We start from the raw sequence: 8,342 nt of genomic DNA on the forward strand, positions 1-8,342 counted from the left end.
CCGAAAAAATCCAGACTATAATCTATCTCCACTTCAAATTTCTGGTAATTCGGTTCAGTAGCCGAGGTGTGTAAAAGTAACAAACATTCATACCACCAAAATCATCAGGTTTTTGCAAATCTCGGGAATCCATGGTTTTTTGAGGATAAAAAGTAGGCTATGTAAATCCAGAGTACCGTTCGGTTTTCGACGGATGATAAAGGTTTTATACTACATTATGGCACATGTGCATTTTACATTACATTACGGCTCATGTGCGTAATGAGATACATTACTATATTTAAATTGGTGAAATAAGAGACACTTTACGAGCGAATGTGTTATAAAGACAATTACTCACCTTTTTTCGCCTTAGTTTCTACGCGCTAGTGACATGTCTAATGGTTTAAAATCAACACTTGCGTAGCCCATTGTTCCTCACACCTCGCCCTAATTATTAATATAAATGGAATCCAGCTTTAATCCGACGCCTCCAAATATGTTACAATATAAATCAGTTCACCCCTTTTACGTTTACCCCTTTCAGATTGTTTTGTATCAAGAATTGAAAGGAAATACCGACAAAAGATAAATTCGCCGGTACACTCGAAGGTAAAGTTACCATCCGTCAAAAGTCAGTACATTTTCCAATTAATTCCCCTTGTGAAACAAAATGAGAGATTGATGTTCATTGTTTATATACCTACCCAGCGCCGGCCCGAAGTAAATTTTAAAATGGAGCGAGATCCAATTATGGCGCCTCTCCTGTTTGTTCCTAATAATATGTAGATACCTATACCAAATTATGAGTGTAAAGTAAGAATGGAAAGCAAAGATCTTGATCATCTTGACCATATGGGGTATCTGGGGTGACCAATTGAAAATCAGGCGCAGTACCGTTTACGGTTGGCTAGGATTATTATTTAGGCGCTTTCTAGGATTTGGCGCCTGGAGCGACTGCTCCGTTCGCCGTATGGATGGGCCGGCCCTGTACCTACCTAAAATAAGAAAAGATATTTACAAATTAAGAGTCAACTAATTAGTAAAACAAATGGCAAAAGAATTAATTAAGGTAAATAATAAACCTTTTATTTTATATAAAAGCACACCCACCCGCGTGATTCTGTCTCCGTAGTTTCCCGTAGGAATACGGGATAACATAGGACAATTACAACAAGGTTTGCCTTCTAGTGGTGTACGAATTGTTTTCAAAATTCGTTTAGTAGATCCAGAGATTACCCCCTAACCATAGATATCAAATATTCCGTCAAGTGCGAGTCGGATTCACGAATCAAAGGTTCCATACAAACTTTTTCTCTTTTATTATTGTTAATTTTAAAGAATATTTGCCGCGTCTTTTTTTAAATACGTCCATCGGCTAATATTATGATGATGATGATGATGACGATGATGACGATGATGATGATGATGACGATGATGATGATGATGATGATGATGATGATGATGACGATGATGACGATGATGATGATGATGACGATGATGATGATGATGATGATGATGATGATGATGATGATGATGCTAATGATGATGATGACGATGATGATGATGAGTCGGCAAAGACTGCACTGCAAGTACGAGTGGGTACGACAATAATCCAGCGGGGCGAGGATCGAACCACCACCCCTCAGTGATGAGTCCGACCGCTTTACCGTTGCGATATTGGCTCTTCGTAATTTAACAATCAAATTCTTTATTTAAAGGCACGAGTGTAATAATAGTGAATACCTCTAACTGACAACTTCTCAACTCCAGGTTGTTACTGACAGAAAGAAAAGTTAATTCTTTTATAGCAAGAGATAAACTCGAATCCAGTATCTCAAAATCATTAAAAACAATCAAATTATGTAAGAGCTATCTAAAAACCAATAAGTACTAATACTAATATTATGAAGAGGTAAAGTTGTAGGGGTAATCTACTGAACCGATTTTAAAAAATCATTTTACCAATAAAAAGCCAAAAGCCCGTAAGAACAAACACTACGCAGGTGAAGCGATTGCTAGTCAGCTATAAAATAAAAAAAAATCTAAGACCATCGCGTTGGGGTTTAAAAATAATTATTTACGTTGTCAATATTTGCCCAAGTTTTCAATTTATACGTAAATACTTGTGAGGAAACATCTTAAATTGTGAAAGTTTCAAACTCTCCAGGAAGTTTGTGGAGCGTTCTTAAAGTAAGTAGGTATTAATTTCACTTTATACTAGAAAATAATTAATTTAAGTATCTTAAAGACAAGCTCTACATAGTTACAGACTCTCCCGACTTCGTCTGTGTGGTAAAGTGGTAAAGGGTTGTTTAGAATTTATTTTTTCCCTTGAACAAATCTTAAGGAAACAAAACCTAATCGTTAACGTGTAAAAACCGTATATAACTATTTTAACGACCTATCATATTATCTGCCTAATTTAACGACTCTCGGGGCCTTATAGGAGAGGGGATATGGAGCTTAGACCCACCACGCTACTTCAATGTGGGTTGGCGGGCTTAGGGGGCAATGTTAACTCTTTAACGTCCACTCTCCACCGCACGGGATTGTAACACTGGACTGAGTTTTTATTACTGGAATTACGGAAAAATTCTTGAGAAATAAAAACAAAAATTTACAGAATTTTATCCATGACTCGAACCCAGGATCTCGTTATTTGAACGCCACAGATAACCAAGCCATAAAACAAGAGGATGCAGCGACGAGGCAGTAAAAATTACACCATGTGTTCAATCACAGCACAGCACAAGCCTCGGAAGCGTAGACCAAAACACCCTTACAGAACGGCCCCTTAAGCAGAGGTCCGAGACTCAGAGGAAACGCCCTTAGAGAGTCGTTCCGACCATCTACTCTGCTTCTTCTTCTTGCCGCTGAGGTCCCATTAAGGAGCCTACGGCATTTATACAATCAGAAAAAAAAATCTACACAAGCACTATGATACACGATATTTTGATCTAAACAATATTGTAAAATGGTGATAACAAAAAAGAAGCCTAGATTGAGTTTATTGTGGGTTCTTTTCGTGGTGGACTATACTCATGTAATAATACCTAATTTAATGATACTTAATGTTATAATAACTTTGTTAAATAGATAACTACATGATGAAAATTAATTTCATCATAACTGTAACACGACCAGCCCATAAATATTAAGTTTGGCGACGAGTGAAATGGAAATTTAATAATTCAGTGACAAATTTATGTTTTATCTAGTTTGCCTACGGCCTTACGCTAATATTGAAATTAATTTTAACACTTTATTATTTTAACACGGCTTCAGCCTTTACAATTTTATTTATAATCACATTCACTAATTTATGGTTATAAATTAATCCACCCATCTGTAAATACAAATATAGGTATACCTAATAAGTTTTAAACAATATGACGACATTAAAAACAAAAAAAGTTATACAAGGTGCTAAAATTACTCATTTTCTTACTTTTTCGTTTGGTACGAATAACGAAAAAAAAGAAAGAATATTTAGATTTTCCGCTAGAACTTGCAATGCTATGATGAATGCTTGCAATGCTAGAGATGGGTAGCCATCAGGCGGGAACGACTGGTGATGTAAGCCGCTCGCCGTACAGTCGGTAGAGTGTTCTGGTTAATGGTAGATCCTCTAACGTTTCTCGTGCAATAATTATTCTGAGTTAGGCACGGAGAATCTCTCTTTGTCTCGAGTAGTGAATTATCTTTTGTTTTGGTTACATTTTGATTTAATTAAGTTGTCCTGACAAATATTATGAATCACAATAACCTTTGTTCGACATTGGTTTTCTTATGTTTGTTATCCACTTCTGAGTCTGCTAAAAGTATTGTATAGGCAAAACGCATCAACACCAGTCATTTTCAGGGCTGGTTTGGCAGGTGAGTCATCACACACTCTTTCGCGGATTCCGACTTCCATGGCCAACGTCCTGCTGTCATGAGCGACCACCACCTTTCTTGGTATCCCATGAGCGTTTTTTAGGTTTCCTTGAAGTTCGTGACGGGACACCTGGAAGGGGGGCTGAAGGAATGGACCTTTTAGTCAGACAACCGCAAACAAATTCTATAAAAGCTCTACTAAAGTCTAAAAAAATAAAGTTTATTTATCGTCCAAAAATAATCTCAAGTGGCAATTAGGTTTTCATTTCAGTACCGGAGTCCATCTGGGCAAATTGCGCCGGATCTAAATTTAATAAGCCGTCAGAGTAAGTTGCCGAATAAATTTAATTAAAAAATTTATTTCCTCCTCGAGACCGGCGCTCGTTGCAATCATGAAAATTTTAAGCCTATCTTGTGCAGGTAAATATTTGTAACTGGCTGACGTCAGCGAGTTTGTCGTTGAAAGTGGATCAGATAACTTTTGAAATAAAATGTAGGGTAACACTACAAATAATTCTAATTCACACTAATATTATGTACTAGCAATGCTCGTTTCTATAGGAATGCGGTGATAAAATATAGCCTATAGCATCGGGGAATAGTGTAGCTTCCCATCAGTGAAAGAATTTTTAAATCGGTTTAGTAGTTTCAGAGCCTATTCAATGCAAACAAACAAACAAGAATATAGATAATGTTAAAGTAAGTCTGTTAGGTTTCATATCAAAACAGCTAAACCGATTTTGATCTATTTTGATATAGAAATAGATTGGAACCTGCAGCATATACTTAACTCCACGAAAATTCCATGGCACGCGCGGGTTTTTATTGCACCTGTGTAACACTAAAACATCGCAGCAGCGGCTATCGTGGACCAAAAGTCAGAACTAAAACTAAGTTTTAATAATATAAATTCAAAACTGTGAAATGCTCGTAAGCTCAAAGTATGTACATACGGAACCCGCACGTGCTGCAGTGTTGCAGATATTGCAGCGCCTCATGATTTATGTGGGAATAGCTTGATGGCGTTAGTTTCCTTTTAGCCGCTTTTCAAGTACAAGTACGAAAAAAAACAACTGGACGCAACATTGGCTTGTCTAAACTGAAGTTTTTTGACGGCCTCCGTGGCACAGTGGTATGCGTGGTGCAATTACATGACGAAAGTTTTGGGTTCGATCCCCGGCTGGGCTGATTGAGGTTTTCTTAATTGGTCCAGGACTGACTGGTTTCGGCCGTGGTTACCGGCAAAGACATACCGCCAAGTGATTTAGGGTTCCGGTACGATGTCGTAGAAACCGAAATAGGTGTGGATTTTCAAACTACGCCAACAAGTTAGCCCGCTTCCATCTTAGATTGCATCATCACTTACCATCAGATGAGATTCTGGTCAAGGGCTAGTAAAAAATAGGTGGGTATCGAAAATAATAAATGAAAAATAACAGCAGTTTTCCAACTGGGGAGGTAGATACGTAACATTTATGTTATATCTACGCGTTAACGCATAATTTGTGGAGAATTTTAAATGCATGCTGATGCAAATGCGACATGCAATAAAACTCATGCGCGAGCACGTTCATGGTGCCTGAAAGCATGCTCTTATTCTCTTAGCTTGCAAAATGTACCTTCATAAGTAATGCTAGCCACCCACGGTCCGAAATACACACATGCCTGCAGCGTTGCCGGCATGACGTCCGATAAAACTCATCGTGTGTTAAGCTGGATTTATAAAGAAAAAAAAAGAAAGAAAAATGCGTTTGTTTCAAAATTATTCCACACATCACTATATCTCCAGTACACCATGACATCCAGGACAATACCCTGCGATGTGTGGCATAACCCAGAAAATGGCCCCAGCTCAGCATAATGCTACGTGACCATTTGAATTTACACGTAGGGCTGATTTTCAGTTGGAACCACAGATTGAGTAACGCCACGAACATCATTTATCTGCTGACGTGTCGTGTCGTGACGCATCAAAACGGAATCGGTATCATACATTTTATATCTTCTCTTCTTATAGTACCATCTCCTACGGAGGTCAGCAATTATCAAGGCTAATTTAACTTTGTTCACTGCTACCCGAAAGAGTGATCTGGTACTCATATTAAACCATTGGCGTAAGTTCTTGAGCCAAGATGTACGTCTACGACCAGGCCTTCGTTTCCCCTTTATCACATCACATTTTATACTTATGTGTTGTGACATATCGTGATGGCGTCTGATGTGCCGCATACAAAATGTATGATACCGATTCTGTTCTGATGTGTCACATCAGGACACGTCAGACAAATGTAAGTCCGGCTTTAGTCGCGATTTGTGGTTCAACATCAAGTCGACTTTTATTGCAATGCATCAGCATGCATCGCTACCAACACACGGTGAATTTTACCGGACGTAATGTCAACAGAGCTGCAAGCTTGTGGTTATATCGAACCGTGGGTGGCTAGCATAATAGCATGTAGCACACGGTGTTCCTACGAAATATTAGTTTTTTCTAGTACCTATCTACCTAGGCTCACTCTTTACAAGCATTCACAAAGTCCAGGATATCTGTTTGTAATTTGATTTGCTTTGTTCGCTTTTGTTAATTGTTTACTGTATAGTAGGTACCTATTACCTAAACATTTACCAGTTGTTTTACTAGCGAAACCGAAAAGCAGTCTGTCGAAAAACCCTGTAAACTCGTTTATGTTGCAATAAAATCAACAATTTACAATTAGGTTCCTAGGTACGTACCTACTCTGGTAGGTAGGCTACGTACCTAGGTACTTTACGGCTAAAAATTCACGTTCGTCTGGTCTTTTAAATCATAATAATTTTATACTTTTAAACTAAGAGCCCGTGAATTCGACATTTTACATTTTATAAAAGTTCGAAGTTTATCAGCTCATGCTCCTACCATGCCTACCATAAATATGTACGGTAGCCAATTGTAGAGTTTGATCCGTGGTGGCTTTAGGAGGTAGCAGGTTTTAAGAATCCAGTTAAACCTACTGATCCAGTGTTACCTACTGTACATAGGTCAAGTAAGAGGTCGCTATCTACCTATTGCTATGAATAGTTAAAATGATTAAAACTCAGATATCTCCTACAAATTAAAAACGGACTGCAATGACATGACCCACTTTTAGAAACCTTCTGATAAATATGGTTGTCCCTTTTTCGCGCTGCAGTCAATACGTTACTAGCAAAAAGGGACCCGCGCGTAACATTATTTAATATTCTGATCCAGTTAGGGCGACCCATCGTCTTGATGGAATGTTTACAACCCTCCGGGGCATTTTGAGGACGCGGAAAATACTGCGTAATATTCGGTTCGGGACCTCCGTAGTAAGACATGATGTCAATAGACCATTTTTATGAGAAAGTGGACTGTATTCAGAGTAGGTGCGTTTTATACCTACATATAAAAATCTTTGATGTAGTACCTACCTACTTATACTAAAGCCATACTCGAGGAGTATTGTTTACTAACAAACAAATTAGAAATGAGTATAGAAAACGGATGTCATTTCATAACTTTTTCATTTAAAATTATGTGTAGTTTTTTTTATAAAATATTATTCAAAATATATTAACTGTATGTAATTGTTTTAAGCTTATTAATCAAATTTATTTTCGTTAATTTAAAAACTACTTAATCATAATTATTATTAAGTGTGAAATGACTAGTGATTTATACCCTTTAATTTGTTTGTTGGTAAACAGTATGCCTCAATATGGCTTTAGTAGATGCACTTACGAATACACAAACATCGCCTAAAAATAGGTATAGCTGTACCTACAATATATGCATAGTATACTTAGTATAGATAATTTAAAGAAATGTATTTCAGCCCGTTTTGTTTTAAGTTAACTTAACCCTCTAAACCTACCTACCTAAGCTTGAGGAATAAATTAAGTCAAAGTGGTCGACTGGAATAAATCTGGTAAAGGTTAAGTGATATCCAATCAATAAAGAACAAGGTCTATGCGGAGAGGTAACTTAGTGGAAAACTTTTAAAGAATTTCCCAAAAAAAATTAGAAGATTGATAACGAAGTAACAAAGATTTATGTACCTACATCTAATATATAAAATTCTCGTGTCACAGTTTTCGTTGACATACTCCTCCGAAAACGGTTTTAACGATTTTGATGAAATTTTTTGTGCTTATCCGGTATCTATGAAAATAGGCCAACATCTATTTTTTATACCCCTAAGGGTAGGGTAGTGGTAGGGTAGAGGTAGTTGAAACATTACATCGAATTTCACGCGGACGAAGTCGCGGGCGTCCGCTAGTATATATTATAAAAAAATCCAATGTAACAATATTTTTTTTAATATATCTAACTACATAAACAGTAACAATTGACATCAGGGCAGTGATAGAGCAGTGATAGCCCAGTGGATATGACCTCTGCCTCCGATTCCGGAGGGTGTGGGTTCGAATCCGGTCCGGGGCATGCACCTCCAACTTTTCAGTTGTGTGCATTTTAAGAAATTAAA

Source organism: Bicyclus anynana, chromosome 15 (genome assembly GCF_947172395.1).
Source record: "Bicyclus anynana chromosome 15, ilBicAnyn1.1, whole genome shotgun sequence".
In the NCBI taxonomy this organism is placed as follows: Eukaryota; Metazoa; Arthropoda; class Insecta; order Lepidoptera; family Nymphalidae; genus Bicyclus; species Bicyclus anynana.